The following is a 21,817-nucleotide window of genomic DNA, read 5'->3' as shown; positions in this document are numbered from 1 at the left end:
ATGCTAAGGAATTGGAGGAAATAAAGAAGGAAGATGAAGAGTTTGAGAAACTTGAAGCCCTATTTTCTAGAAGGGTACCTAAAGGTCTGATAGGAAGTAAGTATGAAGGAAAATCACCTTTTAAATGTTTTGCATGTAATAAGATAGGTCATCTTGTATCTAGATGTCCTGAAAGGAATTCAAGATTTGAGGAAAGAGCTAGAAGATCTTTTAGGCCTAACTATGATTATCAGAACAACCATAAGTACAAGAGGAACAAAGACAAATCATGCTACTATGTAGATGGGGAAGGTGTGACTAATTCTAATGATGAACCAGCACAAGATTCGGCTAGTGGATCCGGAAAAGGAAAGGAATGGGTATTCTTGGCTATCAAGGAAGATGATCCGGTACCTGAAGAAAAGGCCCTTACTGCTAAAGTTGAAGAAAAGGATGAATGGGTGATAGATAGTGGATGTTCACATCATATGACTGTAGATAAAAGGAAGTTTCTATCTTTGCAAGAATTTGATAGCGGTCTGGTTAGATTTGGAGATGACAAAGCATGTATGATCAAGGAAAGGGGAACTGTATCATTGGATGGTAAGCATGATATTAATAATATTTATTATGTTGAAGGTTTAAGGCATAATCTTTTGAGTGTAGGACAGTTGGTGGATAAGGGATTTTAGTTTCAGTTCAAGGATGGAAAATGCAAGATTATCAACAGATCTGGATTGGAGATTGCAACCGGTACTCAGACTTAAGGTAACATCTTTCATTTGAACTCCAGTGAGAAGAAATGTTTGATTGCACAAATTGATGAGAGTTTGCTATGGAATAAGAGGTTGTGTCATGTGAATTTTGACTGCATTGTAAAGATCAATTCTACTAAGGTAGTTAAAGATATACCTAAGATTGTGAAGCCCTATAATCCGACATGTAAGGAATGTCAAATGGGAAAGCAAGTTAGAACTTCTTTTAAGAGTATACAAGACAAATCTAATGATGTTCTTGATCTTATTCATACTGATTTGTGTGGTCCTACTAGAATCAAAAGTTTTCAAGGTGATAGATATTTTATGCTAATCATTGATGACTATTCTAGAATGATGTGGGTTACTTTTCTAAGGGAGAAATTTGAAGCATTCAAAAAGTTTAAAATATTTAAAGATAAAGTTGAGACAGAGACAAGATTGAAGATTAAATGTTTAAGGTTTGATCAAGGTGGAGAATTCAAATATGGTGAATTTAACAATTATTGTGAAAAGAATGGGATAAGGAGACAGCTATCTACACCCCGGACACCTCAGCAAAATAAGGTTGAGGAAAGGAAGAACAAAACTATCTTGGATGTGGCTAGAACTATGGTGGTGGAAGATAATATTCCTCATATCTATTGGAGAGAAGTTGTGAGCATGGCGGTATGCACAATCAACAGAGTTCATATCGAAGGAGACATCGGTAAGACACCTTATGAGTTATGGTTTGGTCATACACCTATAGTTAAGTATTTCAGAATCTTTGGTAGTAAATGCTATATCAAAAGAGATGATTTCGTTGGAAAGTTTGATCCTAGATGTGATGAAGGGATATTTCTTGGTTATTCTAATGAAAGAAAAGCATATAGATGTTATAACAAAAGATTGTCGAGAATTGTGGAGAGCACTAATGTCAAGGTGGATGAGTTGAACAAAAGTCAAATCAGAACTTATGAGACAGAACTGACAGTGGAAATGATCATAACTAAATTGGTAGCACCTACACCGAAACAAAATGTTGGACTAGTTACTCTGACAGTATCAAAAAATTCAGCAATAACTGAACATCATAGCAGAGGAACAGAAAACTAGAGGACTCCTAAGTATGTTAGGTTAAATCATTCAGAAGACCAGATCATTAGAGACAAGAATATAGGAGTGATGACAAGAAGGTTGGTAGCTGATGAGGTATGTTTAATTTCTCAAATTGAACTGGCATCAGTAATTGAAGCATGTAAAGATGAATGTTGGATAAAAGCTTTGGAAGAGGAATTAGATCAGATAAAAAAGAATAATACATGGACTTTAGTTCCCCAGCCTAAAAAATAAGAATGTTATTGGGACTAAATGGGTTTTTCGGAATAAATTTAATGAAGATGGACAAGTTGTGAGGAACAAGGCTAGATTGGTTTGTAAAGGATATTCTCATAAGGAAGGAATTGATTATGATGAGACTTTTGCTCTGGTAGCTAGGATTAAAGTTGTGAGATTATTTATTGCTTATGTTGCCCATGAGAACTACAAGGTTTATCAGATGGATGTTAAGTGTGCAATTATGAATGGAGATCTTAAAGAGCAAGTTTACATTGAACAGCCTGATGGATTTTCACTTTCAAATGACAAAAACATGGTTTGCAAGTTAAGGAAAGCTTTATATGGATTGAAACAAGCCCCTAGAGCTTGGTATGCAAGATTGGATAAATATATTTTGAAGCATGGTCTCACTAAAGGTAATGTTGATAATAATTTATATTATAAGATCACCGATGATGACATATTGATTGTTGAAGTCTTTGTTGATGATATCATTTTTGGAGGTGAGGATAAGTTATGTATGGAATTCTTTAATAATATGAATAATGAATTTGAGATATCTATGATTAGGGAGATGAAATTTTTCTTAGGTTTGTAGATTACTCAAACTGATAAAGGTATTTTCATCTGTCAAACTAAGTATGCTAGGGAGTTGTTGAAGAAATTTGGTATGGAAAATTCTAAACCAGTTGGTACTCCTATGGTTACAAGTGAGAAATTGACTACGATAGATGCATCTGCACTAGTAAATCCTACAAGGTACAAGTTTATGATTGGAGGTTTGTTATATCTGACTCAGACTAGACCGGATATAATGAATGCAGTTTGTATTGTATCAAGATATCAGAGTGATCCTAGAGAGAATCATGAGAGTGTTGTGAAAAGGATTTTTTAGGTATTTGCAAAGAACAATTGAATATGGTTTGTGGTATCCTAAAAATGATGATTTTACACTATGTGCATATACAAATGTAGATTGTGCTAGAGATGTTGATGACCGAAAGAGCACATCCGGTGGAGCTTTCTTTCTTGGAAAGAAACTTGTTTCATGGATCAACAAGAAGCAATCATGTACCTCTTTATCTACTACTAAAGCTAAGTATGTTGTTGCTACAACTAACTATACACAAGTTCTACGGATGAAGCAAATGTTGATAGATATAAGGGTGGATTGTAATGAACTGGTAGTTATTCACTGTGATAACTCTGTTGCTATTGACATATCAAAGAATCTAGTATTTCATTCTAAGACAAAGCACATATCTATCAAGTACAACTTTTTGAAGGAGAAGGTGGAAGCAAATGAAGTTAGACTGATTTATGTGAACACTAAAGAGCAGATTGTAGATATCTTCACCAAACCTTTTCCTAAGGAATCATTTGAGTACTTCAGAGATAGATTGGGGGTTTCTACCCCTCTGGTAGAGACCTGAGTGATGTTGATTGGCATCAGTTTGGTATGCATTTATAAAGCTACTATTCATTCTGGATTGATGTGTTGGTGCTACTACTCAAGGGGAGTAGTCAACTGTGTGGTTCAGTGGATTTATGATCTTTATTTAATGTTTATGTTAGATTTTTGGCATTGATGTCAAAGGGTGAGAGATATATGTGAAAAATAGAGCATAACAGGGATATCATTCATAGGGGGAGTTTGTTAACTTCATTGTAATATCATCTTATGGGAGATTGTTGGCTCTCTTCCTTTGGGGGAGACTTGTTTGGCATTTCTTGGCACTTGGATGTTTTTCACATCTAGTGTTACCATCAATGCCAAAGGGGGAGATTTTTGGCAAATTGGAGGAATTGATTATGTGTTGCATTGATGTTTTGTCATTGATGGCAACACCAGTTGTTTTGGTTGTTTACCAATTTTTGGAAGGTTTCGATAGAGCAGTTGGATTATGATATTGATCTGGTATGCTCCGGTATGCTTCGGTTTGTGGAATTGGTTTGGATCTATCATTCATGCTATTCAGATGTGTATCATGATCAGTTGGTTTAGTATTTTATGACTCACAGTCTATCATTTGTGTAGACACCTAAAAATGGTCAACGCTTGCGAGGTCATACTTTAACATTTGCGCATTGCCTCATTTTAGTTTTTTGTGTCGCATTAACATTTCTCCTATGTCACGCACTTGGTCTTTATCATTTGCGAACATCGAGTCATTCTTCTACATTATTCAATCATCTTGTCCTCAAATTTGGTCTTGTCGACAACATTATCCAGTCATGATTTTGATCAATTTTATCTTATTGCATCAATGAGCATGCTTATTTGACATCATTTTGGACATCGTCAATCCTAATTAGGGTTTTGTCCTCTTATCAATCTTATCATCAATCTTATCATCATCAATCCTTCAACCTTGTCATTTTAACGATCGATTTGTCATCGATCGTTGTCATGTTCAATCTTGTCATTTTGCGATCGATTTGTCATCGATCGTGGTTATTTTCAATCTTGTCATCTTGCAATCTATTTTATCATCGATCCTCGTCCTCTTGTCAATCTTGTCATTTTGTGATCATTTCACTATCAATCATTATCTGTCTCAATTGTGTCAATTTGGATCAAATCATGTCAATTGGCGTATTTCTCAATCAAATCATTTTGTCGTGTTGGTCATTTACCAAAATCAAATCATGACATTAATTATCTTTAATCAAGACCTAATTGTCATTTTCGCATTTCTAATTCATCTTCTAGGGTTTTATGATTTAGTCATTTAACCTAATTTGTCATTTCTTCCTTTAGGATTAAATAAATTACTTATTTATCCTAAGTCTTCTTATTACAATTAAATCTTTATTTAATTGGCTAATTATTCCTCTTTGTGAATTGATTAATAAATGAAAAATTATTAATTAATTCACTAATTCACTAAATCCTATTTTTCATCAATTTCTAATTCCAATTTCCTAATTTGTCATCAATTTCAAATTCCTAATTTTCAAATTTCTAATTCTTTTTCCCTCCTAATTCATCTCCTAATTCTATGGGAGTGGCATTTCAATTTGTCATGAAATTGTCATAATTGATTTAATCAATCAATTTTGACATGAAATGTGTCATAATCAATCAATCAAAATCGTGCATGGAAAGTGCATAATTTGCATAATTTGTCATAATTAACATATTGATTTGCAATTTCCATTTGAATTGCATCATGCCAATCTTGTCACTTCTCCAATTTCTCTATAAATTGGATAATTTTTTCTTCAAATCCCTTATCCCCTTCAATTACTTCTTGAAATCCGAATTGCTGTCAAACTATCAAATTTTAGTTCTAGTACTCTTGAGCTTTTTGCTTTCAATTGTGAGAGCACTTATAGGTGAGATCCACAAAACTATTGAAGAGGAAAGAACAACAATGGAGCCGCATGGAAGGAGTATTCAATCTTGAATCTGGTTTGCATAATGTTTTCTTTTGAATGCTTCATTTTCATACCTCTATTGAATGTGCATTGTGATTAGGTTCATTGCAATGAGTATTTCTTTGATTCAGCTATCATGTCTTGTGTTTTGATTGATCTACTTGTCTTGTGATGATTCCTAATTTCTACGCTACATTAAATGGTGAACCCGACGTGAATACTAACCTTCTAACCATCTTACTGTGTTTTGGAGTCCTTCTAAGCTGATTTGCAGGTCAAAAACTCAAAAACAGGGCCGTGCAGGGTATTCTGGACACTTCTGCGCCTGTGTTAAGCATCTTGCGCCTGTGTTGAAGAGTCTTGCGCCTGTGTCAAGACATCTTGCGCTTGTGTTTGACAACCTGCACTTGTGTCCTGTCTTCTGCGCTTGTGTAAAGTCCAGATCAGAGGGTAAAAAAATGCAGTTTACTTGAAATTTTTGATGTTTTTTGCATTCTGTTTTCTGTGTTTTGGATTTTGGTACTGATTATTTGTGCAGGATCTTGGCTTACGCATGACAAAGACTAAAAATCAAATTACTAACGTGTGTTATGCAGATTCGATGGTCAAAGACTATAAATCAAACTTCTGACATGTGTTTTGCAGGTTGCCTTGGAGAAACAACCAAATTGTGTGTTTGAGTTTTCTAATTAGGCACTTAGTGATTTTTTTAAATAGGTTGGAAATGAACCCTTGTTTGCTTTGTTTTCTAAGTATGACATTGGAGTAGGAGAGTATGCTCTCATCCTTCATAGGGTGATCAGAAATCCAGATCTTCAATACCATGCTTGTCTTGTTGATTGTTTGTTTCCATTAGAGGGCCTGCCTTCCCGACCACTTTGCTTTAGCAAGCAAGTGATAATCGTGAGAAGGGAATGACCCAAAGTGAGTACGGCTAGAATTCCTGGGCATTCTAACTCACTATAAACAAATACCTGATGAGCGAAAGATTTGAAGGAAGTGTTACGTGGGAATTGTAGTTACTTGGGAAGTGATGCCCCTTGAAACTCTTTCTCATATCAACATCTAAGTAGGGCCTCTTGGTCTAAATCGCGCTTGCGTGACTACATTTGTTGGTATCTTGATGGGCTTAATGTCTCAATCATGCTTGCATGACATCAAGGAGTAATGCTTAACAGAAATCCTTACTACATACCTTGTTTTTAGAGGCCAAAAACCCTTCTAGTTGCTTGAGAAGGACAAATTCGGATACTTGGAAGAGATACTAAGTTCGCCATGGGGAGATTCCATGGGGACTGATGCTTGGCTGCCCTGAGAAGTGAGTGCCGTGGAGGGGAGCCCGTGGGGTCAAGCATCTATGTATTCTCCTTGAATCCCATAATGAGTCTACCTCTCAAGTACCTAATGTCTTTGCCTACCATAAGAAATGTGGAAATGAGCATGATTGTCTTGAGTCTAAGTTGCAATATCTTGTATTCTTTGATTGTCAAAAGTTGAATACCATTTCAAGAACAAGCACATTGATATAACATAAGATCAAACACCAAAGACATTCATCCAACAAACATTCAACAAGATTCAAAGATCATATTCCTAAAGCATGGTTATCCAACAATGTTCAAAAACTTGTCTCAACTCTTATGTCACTTACATTTAGGTTCATCCTAGGTTGCATTTTTCAAAGTCATTATCAAGTATCAAGGTTAAGTTTCATCTAATTCATACTTCTTTTGCATACCAATAAAAGTCATCCATTTACATGAGTCCCCTTGTATAAGAGTAATATCATTTCATAATTAAACCTTAGGTTTCATCTTAGGGTGACATTGTTATACATTTGCATTTGCATAGCCCAAGTCTCTTCATTAAGCCTAAGTCATTGTCATATCATATTAAGATCACTTGCATATTAATTGTCCCTTTGCATATAGTCTCAAAACCTAGGTCTTGTCATACTTAAGCAATCCAAATCTTTGATAAACCCCAAGTCATTGTTAAGAAGTCTAGACCTCATCAAGTCTTTTGTCCTTTTTGTCATCAATATCATTTCGTCAAACCTAGCTTAGTATCCAAGCATATAGGTGAGACATTGTCATCTTGTCCTTTGTCACTTGGTCCTTTTGTCCTTTGAGGTCTAGACATCATTTCAATTTCCTAAGGGTCTCTTTTAGATTTGCATTTCAAAAGTTTGTCAAAATCTTCAAAAACAACCAAAAACATAGATTGCATTTTCATATATTTAGTTTGCATTTAGTTGCATATCATATATTACCCTTGAAAAATTCCAAAAATATTGCATTTGCATAAGTGACATGCCAGTTGAGACAAGATCAAGATCTAAGAAGATGAGTGAACCAATGTATCAATCCGTGGATAACATAGCAAATTCGCAGTTTCAAACTAGTCAAACAATGCAAGTTGAAGGTTCATCAAACACCTCTCTACCACCATATGGAACAGTTCAACTTGGACCACCACCATTATATGAACCAGTATTTGTACCCATGAAACCAGGACATGGGAGTGTTCCACCAACTCCAAGAGGAAGTGCACCTTTTAATTGGGATCAACCAAATTTGCAACATGATATTCGAACTCAAACATTGTATGAAGATCAAACTCTTTCACAAGGATTCGGTTCAGACCAAGGTATTCAACAAGAAACGAATCCAAATGTCCAACCAGATTCTTCATCTGATTCTGATGCCTCTGATGAGGTTGACATGTTCCTTCAAGATCCAAAGGTAATAAAAAGGATGGATAAATTCCTGAGCAAAGTTTTTAAAACGTATCCTCAAAAGTATCTTCACATGATGAGTGATATGGTTCCCTTAAATGAACCAATTAATGTGCAAACACAACAAGGCAGTGAGCCGTTAAGTTTCTCTTCGCATCTCAATGAAGAAAATGTGCAACAAGAGCTTCAATCTACATTGATGAGCAAACGTACTTCAAAGGCATTGTCAGTGACTATTCCTCAAAAGTCATTGTTTGAGACGATAAATAATCCATTATTCAATACAACGCCTGCAATACAAGATCAAATGAAGACTATGCAAATATCGACAGCAGTTCCTCAACAAGAAGTGGTTCCTCATATGCATAAAATTGGATCAACATCCAAGATACAAGAAAGTTTCACAACTGGAATGCCTAATGTCAATAATGTCCAAAGCACTTCCATGATGCAACAAAGTTCTTATGTATCTTTGTCAAACACTATTGCGACAAATCCTTCGATAATGGCTACACAAAGAGCTATGGATAGTGGTGTGCACCATCAGCAATTGTTGCAACAATTGAGTAATACGCAGAAGGTACGATCGAATGTGCAAACAAATGAAGTGCAACAACAACAATGTCGCATTCAACAAGAAATTGCAGCGCCTTCGGCACCATTACAAGTTAACACAAACTTGCAACAATCACAAGCGATTGGACAAACAACACAGCAAGTTAATGTAAGTGCTATACCCCATCCTAAGGAGAAGCAGCGAAAATCATCTAAACAAGCTTTTTTACAAATGATTGGATATACACCACGACAACAATTGGCACAAAGTCAACAAATTCCAACTCATCAACACCAACAATATGTGCCGCAATATGTGCCAAGACAAACAAGTTATCCTACTTCACAACCGCAAGTGGTGCCTATGCAATATCAACAGCCTACTCAATTGCAATATCAACCTGGGCTCCAAGAAGCACAACAACAAAGTCAATATCAAGGCATAGCACAACCGCAACAACAAGAAAAGTACCAAGAACTTTATATGCAAGAGACGCCAAAAATGGCCATGGCGGAGTATCAACAGCCAATCGGAAATACGATATATCAACAAAGAATACCAACTGGGATTAATGATGAACTTCTACAATCTGATACAATTGCGCAACAACTTGAGATGTTGCGACGAAAAATTGATGCATTAGAAGCTAAAGGAACAAAGAAGTTGTATACAGATCAAGATTTATGTCCTAATCCCTTTGACAAGAGTGTATACATGCCTCCATTCCCCAAGCATTTTGAGGCACCCCACTTTGAGAAATATAGAGGGAATGGCAATCCAAGAGATCATATTCGAGCATTTTACGCAGCATGCACAGAAGTAAGCTATGAGGAGACATATTTAATGCGATTATTTGCACGAAGTCTTGCTGGACAAGCTATGGATTGGTATTCACATTTGCCAGGAAATATAAAGACTTGGTCAGAACTGGCACAAAAGTTTATATCTCATTTCGCGTTCAATATCGATAGCGATGTGACTATGTCGGATTTATGCAATACCAAACAAAAGCAAGGTGAACCATTAGTGACCTTTTTGCAACGATGGCGAAGTTTGTATAGTCGTTCTTCTCTCGATATACCTGAAGAACAGCAAGTGAATCTGTTTATCCAAAATCTAGTCCCAGAAATGATGTATGAGCTAAAATTGAAAAGTCCTAGTACTATAGAAAAACTCATTAAGAAAGGAATGAATATTGAAGCAGCTCTTGTAGCTAAAGGAATTATCAAGCTCAATAAGGACAATGACAACACAAATTATTCAGGGGATAGAAACAGATTTTGGTATAAGAACAAGAACGTCACTAATGATGGTGTTGTTGATGCGAGAGTGGTAAATGCAAATCAACCCCCATTCACAATCAAGAAGTTGAGTATTCCTAATATGTCGACTATGGAACAAAATCAAGTACCTAGGAACAATGTTACTCAACAGTTGCAGCATACACAACAGTCACAATATCAACAGCATGCTCAACAGTCGCAATATCAACAACGCGCTCAACAGCCGCAATATCAACCGCATGCTCAACAGCTACAATATCAACAACATGCTCAACAACAGTATGCTCAACAATGCAATCAACAACAAGGCCAACAACAAAATCAACAACGCAAACCCTTCCGATCGCGGGATGGGCCTCCCCGACAGTTTACACCATTGGGAGAGCCTATCGAATCAGTCATGAAGCAATTAATACAAGCGAAGTTTATCAAACTACCAGATATTAAGGCAGAACCAGCGGAAAAACCGCATTGGTGGAATGATAATGCGTACTGTGAATATCATCGGTCTAAAGGACATAAAACCGCTTCATGTTTTCAATTAAAACATATGATTCAAGATTTATTGGAACAAGGAGTAATTGAGATAGATCCAACCCATCCGACTTCTAATACTGATCATACTATTTTCAAAACTCCTTTGCTTGATCATGACAAGGGTAAAGCGTCTTCTTCCAATTCTGCTCAAACGGCTAATTATGCAAATATCAGTTATCACAATGTCATTAATTGTTTTCATACGTCAAATGAGTATGTGTCTACCTTGAGAATAAAAGGACAAGATCCTTCTTGTGCAGTCACCACTCGTCGATCCAAAATAGTCGTAAAAGGAGCCCCTGCAGCCCCTCCCAAACCAGTGCCTGCGAGTCAGTATAATCTTTTGGATCATCTAGGAAAAACACCTGCACAAATATCCATCCTAGAGTTGTTGAAAATGTCTCCCATGCACCGTGCAGTCCTAGATAAAGCCTTGACTGAGTCCACTGTCCCAACAGATATTGATGTTGACCAATTTCAAGCGCGGATTGGACATTTAGCCGTTTCCCGAAGTGTTGCATTTTCCGATAGTGACATCTCACCTGACAAGCTTCCCCATAATGACCCTTTGCACCTAGAAGTCTTTGTCCACAATTGCAAAGTCCGACGAGTCTTGATAGATGGCGGAGCGGGTCTTAATATCTGCACCTTAAGAGTGGTCATTGGCCTCGGATATTCAGAAAATGACATTGATGCTTCCAAAAGGATAACAATAAAAGCTTATGATGATGCTGAGCGCCCATCCAAAGGGATAATTGTATTGCCCATCAGAGTTGGTCCAGTGACGGAAAATACTTTCCTACAAGTCCTAGACCTTGACCTCCCTTATAATATGATCCTTGGCCGTCCGTGGATTCATGCCATGAAAGCAGTTCCGTCCACTTATCATCAATGTCTGAAATACCCTTACAACGGAACTGAGATAACCATTCCAGGAGATCCTAATCCGTTCCAGTTTTGTGCTACCCTAAGGGATACTCCTCAGCGGCAAGTACCAGTCAATACAGAAGCCAAACCAGACAGTTATGTGGATCCCAATGCATTGTTGGATGCTGTTAAAGGAAAACTGAAGATACAAGACCAAGGGTGTGGAGAATATTCAATGGACCAAACATTCCTCATTGGGAATTTGCCGATGTCTCCAAAGTCATATGGAAAACCGCATTTATTGCAAAAGGAACCCAAGGTCGTTATTCAATATCAGCCCCCCACTACATTTGCAAGATGGGGAGAACTTGACAAAGAAACTATAGATGATGACGCCATAGATTGGCTCTATAAGGATCCAACTGAAACTCCACCTGTCAAGTTGCCAGTGGAATTATATGGCAAAGGATTTACTATGCTGCAGAAGAAAGGATATGATGGCTGCAGTGGCTTAGGCTTGAAAAACAATGGAAGGATAGAACCCATCATACCTGAGAGGCGACCCCCGACTTTAGGGTTAGGTTTTGTACCGTTACGAATTGGATCCACATCTACCAAAAGGTCCACGTGTCGAAAAGGGCGTGATTCTGATGATGAAATAACACCTGAGGTTACCCAACCAGAGACTGATTCTAATGACTGGGAGTGGAGTTCCTTTTCTTCCAGCTCCTATGCCCTCGACAATATCTTCATTGACCCTGACAACTTGCCTATGGAGGATAAACATGAAATAACTCCTCTTCCTAAAACCTGTCCTCATGCTTGGATCGAGTCATTTTGGGATCCCAGCTCCGAATCCGACACAAGCAGTTCGGATAGTGACACCACGGACATTCACATTTTTACCATATCAGCCCATTCTATCCTTACAATCGATGATGACATGCCCCTCATATATCCCCAACTTATCCAATATGACCAACAAGAACCGCTCACGTTGGACTGCTTTCAGAATGATGAAGCAATTGCAGAGTTCCTGGGACTACGGGAAGGTATACCACAAGGCGACCATAAGGCAGGCTTTGCTATTGACCTGGATTCAACGGCATATTTTGGGGAGTCAACTCCCTCTTCCAGTCATGAAAAAGAAAAAGAAAAAGTAAAAGAAAAAAATCAAAAGAATAGATCTTTGAGTGAAAACCGTAAGGCGCTCTCTGATCGTACAAAAGTAAAACTAAAAGACGTACCTGCGGGTGAAAACCTTTCTGAGGCACCCAAAGGTGGAAGAGTGGACGTACCCCTATCAACTCAGGACAAATCCACATTGTTGGTAGAGATGACCGAGGAAATCAATTTGGGTACACCTGATAACCCTAAGGTCATTCACTTCGCTGCCTCCTTGTCAAAACAAGAGAAGATTGATTTCATTAATTTCTTTCTGGAGAAGAAGATCAGCTTTGCGTGGTCTTATGCAGATATGCCTGGCCTCGATCCAGAATTAGTCCTTCATCATTTGCCACTGAAACCAGGTGCTAAACCTGTCAAACAAAAACTTAGAAAAATGCATCCTCAAGTGGCTCTTTTGGTCAAAGTGGAATTGAAAAAATTGCTAGATGTGGGCTTCATTAGACCCATTGATTACGCAGACTGGATTTCAAATCTAGTGCCAGTTAGCAAGGTAACTGGGGGCATCCGCATCTGCACAGATTTTAGGGACCTGAATAAGGCATGTCCTAAGGACGATTTTCCATTGCCAAATATAGACATCATAGTGGACATGACAGCTGGTTATGAGATGCTTTCACTAATGGATGGTTTCTCTGGCTACAATCAAATCCGCATTGCACCCGAAGATCAGCATAAGACCGCATTCACCTGTGCTTGGGGCACCTATTGTTGGAATGTGATGCCCTTTGGCCTCAAAAATGCCGGTGCAACATATCAAAGAGCAATGACGACAATCTTTCATGATTTCATGCACACTTTGATGGAGGATTATGTTGATGACTTGTTGTGCAAATCTGTTACCAGAGATAGTCATCTAGCCATCCTGGGCCCAATTTTTGACAGAATGGAAACCTACAAACTCAGGCTCAATCCAAAAAAGTGTGTCTTTGGTGTTACAGCTGGCAAGTTGCTTGGATACATTGTTTCCCACCGAGGCATTGAGGTCGACCCTACAAAAGTCAAAGCAATCATGGATATGCCTCCACCTTCCAACCTCCGGCAATTAAGAAGTCTGCAAGGAAAGCTCCAGTCAATTCGTCGCTTCATAGCTCAGTTGGCTGACAAATGTCATCCATTTCAACATCTATTGCACAAAGGTGTCGCTTTTAAATGGACTGAGCAATGCCAATCAGCCTTTCAAGCTCTTAAAGACTATTTGTTGTCGCCGCCTATCCTAATGCCTCCTATCGAAGGCAAGCCATTCTTATTGTACATCTCTGCAACTGAAACAGCATTAGGAGTTCTTTTGGCTCAACAAGATGAGAATGGCAAAGAAAGAGCTATTTACTATATCAGCCGGACACTGGTAGGCTATGAGCTAAATTATTCAACTATTGAGAGGGCATGCTTAGCAGTGGTATTTGCAACACAAAAGCTCCGACATTATATGCTAAGCCATCAAACATTGTTGATTGCCAAAATTGATCCTTTAAAATATTTGCTCAGCCGAGCAGCTTTGACAGGTCGCCTAGCAAAATGGGTCATGATTCTCAGTGAATTTGACATTGAGTATATGGAGCGAAAGGCGATAAAAGGACAAGTCATAGCAGATCAACTAGCAGATGCTCCTATTTCAGACGATCATCCCATGTTGACTGATTTCCCAGATGAATCAGTCTTTGCTCTCACACCATCCAATGAATGGAAGTTATACTTTGATGGGTCTCATACCAAGTTCGGATCCGGCGCAGGCATTTTGTTTGTCACCCCTCAAGGTGATGCTATTCCAAAGTCGTACAGAATAACTTTCCCATGTACCAATAACATTGCAGAGTACGAAGCATTGGTTACCGGACTCCGAGTGGCAGTTCACTGGAACATCAAGCATTTGCAAGTCTATGGAGATTCTCAATTAGTCATCCGACAAGTCAATGATGACTACGAGACAAAGGATGAAAAGCTTATTCCTTATAAGCACATGGTAGACTTCTTCAAGACCAAATTCACAGCTATCCATTTCAGTCAAGTGCCAAGAATACAAAATAAGTCGGCAGATGCGATGGCTACAATTGCTTCTATGATAAATATGCCGCAGAATATGGACAAGTGTGAATTCCTGGTCAAACAATTGCTAGTCCCCTCTTTTGACATTCCGACTGCTGAGGTGATGTGCGTTCTTGTTGGTCCCAATTCCCCTTGGTACAATGATATATATCAGTATTTGAAATCCCAGACTTTACCACCTAACCTTTCCGCTAACCAACGCCGAGCCTTTATTCGACAAACATCCAAATATGTCATCATCGCCGACACTCTTTACCGTCGTTCTTTTGACCATACCCTCCTCAGGTGTTTGGATTCTGACGAAGCACAAACGGCTTTACACGAGGTTCATGATGGTATATGTGGGGGCCATTTCAATGGTCTTAGCCTAGCCAAAAAGTTGATTCGTGCTGGGTATTACTGGCCCACTTTGGAAAAAGATGTTCATGAATTTGTTAAAAAGTGCTACAAGTGCCAGATTCATGGAGATTATATTCATGCACCAGCTCAAGAGCTTCATTCTGTTATATCTCCATGGCCCTTTTCTCAGTGGGGTTTGGATCTTATTGGCAAGATTCAGCCAACATCTGCAAATGGACACAAGTTCATTATTACAGCTACAGAATATTTTACAAAATGGATTGAAGCCATTCCCATGACCTATATCACTGGTGTCCAAATTTCAAAATTCTTGCTAAATTATATCATATGCAGATATGGGGTTCCCCTTGCCATAGTCACAGATAATGGTCGACCCTTCAAGAATAAAGATGTTAAAGAGCTTTGTGAAAAATTTCATATTCAACACCGTTTTTCTACCCCATACTATCCACAGGGTAACGGTCAAGCTGAAGCATCAAATAAAACCATTATCAAGATCCTGAAGAAAGTTGTCAATGACGCTGGCCGAGATTGGCACGTGCAGTTAAGTCCAGCACTGTGGGCCTATCGCACTTCTATCCGCACACCTACTGGCGCAACACCTTATTCCTTGGTGTATGGTGCGGAAGCCATCTTACCTTTGGAAGTCGAGATTCCATCCTTGAGAGTTTCCTTGCAACACCTGATTAATGATGAGACACACAGAGTCTCTCGGCTGCATCAGCTGGAGATGTTAGATGAAAAACGTCAGACAGCTCTGACACATTTGCAAGCATACCAAAACCGTCTCCGTCGCTCTTATAATAAGAAGGTCAAAGGGCGACACTTCGAAGTGGGAGACCTAGTTTTAAAGGCAAATCCCAAGAATGCACAGTCTACTGACATCATCAAGGGCAAGTTTGAACCCAATTGGGTTGGGCCTTTCATAGTAACTGCAGCCTATGGCTCGGGGGCATATCAGCTTGCGACTCCCGAAGGTGAACCTTTGTCTGATCCTATCAATAGCATGCATCTTCGCAAGTACTGGGCATAGTTTTTTGTCAGATATTTCTTCAAATATGATCCTGAAATAGAAAAAATACAAAAAAAATGAAAAAATAGAAAAAATACCAAAAAAATGAAAAAATACAAAAAATACAAAAAAAATGAAAAAATACAAAAAATACAAAAAAAATGAAAAAAGCAAAAAAGCAAAAAAATAAATGATTCGCCCTCTAGTGAAAACCTGGCAAACAGGCGCTTTGGGCAAGTACCATGGTGAAAACCTGGCAATCAGGCGCCATGAGTAATGAGATTATTGCTCCGTCATCTATCATGACTTCTCGCCATGCTTTCTCTCGGCCAGTTATCATGCTTATTGTTCACTCAACCCAATGTTTTATTCCAAACCTGTTATTGGTCAACATCACTGTCTTGCTTATTCCAGTGTCTTGTACATATGTTTTGGTCCTGGTTTATGTGTTTTTCAAGTGCGCATTGGGTGTTTTTCCCTTGTCATGATCAATCACTAGAGCATAAAAATGGCAAAATGTCCTGAAATAATTCAAAAAAAATCAAATAATGTCCTAAAAAAAATCCAAAAAAAATCAAATAATGTCCTGAAAAAAATTCAAAAAAAATCAAATAATGTCTTGAAATAATTCAAAAAAATCAAATAATGTCCTGAAATAATCCAAAAAAAAATCAAATAATGTCCTGAAAAAAATCCAAAAAAAATCAAATAATGTCTTGAAATAATTCAAAAAAATCAAATAATGTCCTGAAATAATCCAAAAAAATCAAATAATGTCCTGAAATAATTCAAAAAAATCAAATAATGTCTTGAAATAATTCAAAAAAAAATCAAATAATGTCCTGAAATAATTCAAAAAAATCAAATAATGTCCTGAAATAATCCAAAAAAAATCAAATAATGTCCTGAAAAAATTCAAAAAAATCAAATAATGTCCTGAAATAATCCATAAAAAAATCAAATAATGTCCTGACAAAATTCATAAAAATCATATAAAGTCCTGAAAAAAATTGAAAACACAAAAAAATTGTAAAACTTCAAAAACAAAACAAACATTCTGCAATAAATTATTCCCTTTGTGCATCGACAGCTCACTGCGTATACGTCCAACAATTTGCAATCAAACATTGTGCTTTAACTGAAATCATGCATTAACAGATGAACTTTTTCAACTCAAACCAAGCATTCAAACTGATCCAAATTGTCTTATCAATCAAATATCAGCATCAAAATCATTTGTCTTTGTCACATTATCATGGGTCTTATACAGGGTATGGTATACTCGAAACCAGACTGTGTCCTGTCTTAGATGGGGTACCGCATTTCCTGAAACCAGACAGCATGATCGTCCTATCAGCACGTTCAACTTTTGACAATGAAGATCAAGATGTTTGTTTGATTTACTTGAATTTGTGAGTCTTCTCTTTTTATTGATTTATCTTTGGCTTCGATCATGTTCCTATGTTGCTCGATGATGTCACTAAGTGATTTAGAGTGACCGGGATGGCTCATGATCCTTTTCTTTCTTTGATTGTGATTGTCGTTTGTTTATGCTGTGTCTGTCTTTCGCAAATCGGGTTGCATTTCAGCTCTGGCCTTCAATGCCATGATGCTACGCATTCGTTTTGCTACATAAAAATAAAGGTTCTCACCTACAAAGTGCATTACTGAAAGCAAATTTTCATCATCTCTAACTGTCTTCTATCTTATTTCTTCTTACTAACACTTCTTCCGTCCGGTCGGATAGTCAGTTCGGTCTAGTGCTCCGATATCCACGCACATATACTACATCCTGCATTCATGTGGTTAGTACATTTGCATTCCATCACATATTACATCAAGCATTTTATCCATTTCATTTCATAAATGCATCAAAAATACATAAAAATGCATCCATACATGTTCATAAACCAGTGCATAAGTCATCCATACATGCAAAAAAAACCATAAGTCATAACATATTGCATCCATCATATCGATGCATATCATATCACATATCATAATAATGTCGGAGTACAAAATCGGACTGTCTGTCCTAAGTATGGCCCGCAGGCTGACTACATAATGTCAAACTACATAATGTCCACTGTCTGTCATATGGAGCACGTGCCTCTGTCACTGGGTGCTCCCTCTGTCCTCCTCATCCCTGCCATGTCTCGCAGATGATGTACCTGGTCCTGGTCCTGGCTGCGGTGGTCTCATCGGTCCACTCCCTCCTATGCTGCTCAATGACCTCCGAGAGCGTGACCTACTCTCTGTCCTCGATCGTGCCCGATATGAAGGTGCTCTCCGCTCCGGTGGAACTGCACCCTCATATAGTGTCCTCCAGTACAGTCTCTCCTCGCCGGTCTCTACTAGCATCTGTGCCATCTCCCGTGCACTGGCATCCCTAATCGATCCAATGAACTCAGCGACTCTCTGTCCCTAATTTGGATTAATTATTTTAGATATGATTTTTTGATACTTTAATTTTTAAATTTTCACTCATAGATCTCATTTTTAAATCAAATTACATAAATTTAGATGTTCAATTCATAAAAACCCTAATTTATTCTTGTTAATTTTTTGTGGGTTGCATAATTTTTCAATTACATTTTTAGATCTGATTGTTATGACATGTAATGTTTAGATTTAGATGCATTCAATCATTATTTATGTACTTGTATTAGTGAAAACATCGTAAAAATTGCACATTATTATCTATTTTTATCATGTATTTTGCATATGTAACCATTTCAAAAAACAAAATTATTGTCATGATGCATTTATTTTATAGACATGATAATGCATTGGCCTCCCTTGTTTCACTTTATCCATCTCTTAAAGATCCTATCCATGAGAACATTTTAGTGCAAAAGAGACCATTAACACTTCCTTCAAAAATCTCCCTTATAAGGATGACAATTTGAAGAATAATGTTGATTTGTCTCCTAGAATGTTTCTCTCCCATGAGAGTATCTTAGAGGAAGAGGAATAAACACCTTCATTGATGTTACCTTACCTTCCAGACATGGTACTTCTCCTAGAGAAAAATTATTGACGGACGTTTATTTATCTACTCCTAAATTTGGTCTTACCGATGAGGGCACATTGATGCAAGAAGAGATTATGAGTTCACTTCTTTCAAAGATCTCCTTCATAAAGATGAATGTTTGTATAGTAATATTATTTTTCCTCCTAAAATGTAACTCCCCTATTAGGATCATTTGGTGCAAGTGGATGATATCATCACTACCTTTCCTAGTGATACCATACCCTCTTATCATTTCAATGAATTTCCCACTAGAGATGAAGCATTAATGAGTTAGATTTGTTGGAAAATTGGAGGAATTGATTATGTGGTACATTTATGTTTTGTCATTCATGGAAACACTAGTTGTTTTGGTTGTTTACCGGTGTCAAGTAGGTTCTAGTAGAGCAGTTGGATTATGATATTGATCTAGTATGCTTCAGTTTATGGAATTGGTTTGGATCTATCATTCATGTTATTCAGATGTATATCATGATCAGTTGGTTTGGTATTTGATGACTTGGGAGCTATCATTTGTTCTAGTAAGCCTTTTGGTCACCGGTAAGGGTTTTACCAGCAAAGCTTTGTTGAAGATCTTTTGATGCACTTGATAAGTGGTGTTGGTGTGGCTTCTAGATGGATTTCGACATGTTGTTGGTTATCTTGTTTGTGTTCTTGTAGATCGGTGGTGTTTCATTTTGGACCGGACGTAATGACATCTTATTCTACTAGGTTATGGACCAGTTATGTAACGTGTTGGTGGATGATCGCGATGCGTTTTTGGTTGGATTTATTGATTGGATTATGTTGTTTCAGTCTTAGGCCGACTTGGTTGATCATTGGATTGCGGGTTTATGTTATGAATTTATTGTATTATCTTTTAGGTGGCCAACCTAATTGTTTAGGTCTTGAGTTGGTATAAATATGATGTAAGATCTCTTTGTAGATCGTGGGTTTTTGGGATATAGGATTATCTGTGTGCGAATAAGGTTATAATCATATGTAAAGGTTTTGGTTGATCATAGGTGATCAAATTGGGTTGGTGAAAGAGGTTTAAGACCTCTGGTACTGAGCTTAACCGGAACTATATTCAAGCATAGGAGATGTTATTCTTGCAGTTCACTCTTCTATCCGGATTGTAGTCTGGATTTATTTTGTAGTCGATGATGCTCCTTTTGTGTTGAGCAATGCAATCTAGAATATTATCCTTCCTACATGTGTAGACCCCTCTTTCTGTAATCACATACTTACTGTAGAAGTATTATCTGACTGTGGGTAGGCTTCCCACTATGGTTTTTCCCTTTACTGGGTTTTCCACATACAAATCTTGGTGTTATCTTTTGTGGATGATTGGTAAATTTTATGTGGTTTATATTTGTACTTAACTATTATATCTGCTATTCTGGTAATAAGGTTTCAATGCTTAAAGTTCTATAATCTATTAACAATTGATTCACCCCCCCTCTCTTAGTTGTTCACCGGTTATTCGAGTTGTCTAACAATTGGTATTAGAGCCTGGTCCTCTCTAAAGAAGCTTAACCGCTTGAGGAAGACCCTATGGCATATAATAGTTCAAGTTCATCAAGTTCATCTACAACTATTTTCTAGAGAGCAATTCCTAGGCTTAATGGAACAAATTACAGAGTATGGAAGATTCAGACGGAGACTCGTCTAAGATGTCTTGGTAAGGAGATTTGGGAGATCACTGAGAAAGGATATATACCTCATAATCTAGCATTTGGCAATCCTCCTCTAGCAAGCTTGGATAAGGATATTAAAAATGATTTTAGAGCTAGAGAAGCCCTTTTGTGTCCACTTTCTGATCAGCGAGTTATGGGACTAACTGACAAATCAATTGCAAAGGCTATAAGGGATAAATTGGAGACTCTGAATGAAGGTTACCCTACTGTTAAAATTGATAAACTTGATGGTTACTAGGTGAGATATGAGAACCTGAAGATGGAAGAAGATGAAAGGATTGCTGCTTTTATGGAGAGAGTTAATGAAATTATTCTGGGAATTCAGTGTTGTGGTGGATCTCTGAGCGAAGATGAAATAGTTTCTAAAGTATTGAGAACTTTTCTGTCAGCTTATAAGATGAAGGCTACTACAATTAATGAGCTGAGAACAATGGAAAACACCTTTGTTAATAGGGATATCTTGGTTGGGAAGTTATCTACTTTTGAGCTTGAGGAATTTGGTCCTTCTGGAGTTGCAAAATTTGAACCTTCTTTTCATGCATCTACATCATCTACTGACAAGAGTTATTGGAAAGCCTTATATGCTAAGGAATTGGAGGAAATAAAGAAGGAAGATGAAGAGTTTGAGAAACTTGAAGCCCTATTTTCTAGAAGGGTACCTAAAGGTCTGATAGGAAGTAAGTATGAAGGAAAATCACCTTTTAAATGTTTTGCATGTAATAAGATAGGTCATCTTGTATCTAGATGTCCTGAAAGGAATTCAAGATTTGAGGAAAGAGCTAGAAGATCTTTTAGGCCTAACTATGATTATCAGAACAACCATAAGTACAAGAGGAACAAAGACAAATCATGCTACTATGTAGATGGGGAAGGTGTGACTAATTCTAATGATGAACCAGCACAAGATTCGGCTAGTGGATCCGGAAAAGGAAAGGAATGGGTATTCTTGGCTATCAAGGAAGATGATCCGGTACCTGAAGAAAAGGCCCTTACTGCTAAAGTTGAAGAAAAGGATGAATGGGTGATAGATAGTGGATGTTCACATCATATGACTGTAGATAAAAGGAAGTTTCTATCTTTGCAAGAATT

This window comes from Cryptomeria japonica, chromosome 3 (assembly GCF_030272615.1).
Source record: "Cryptomeria japonica chromosome 3, Sugi_1.0, whole genome shotgun sequence".
NCBI classification, from domain to species: Eukaryota; Viridiplantae; Streptophyta; class Pinopsida; order Cupressales; family Cupressaceae; genus Cryptomeria; species Cryptomeria japonica.
This window is presented reverse-complemented; position numbering follows the sequence as displayed.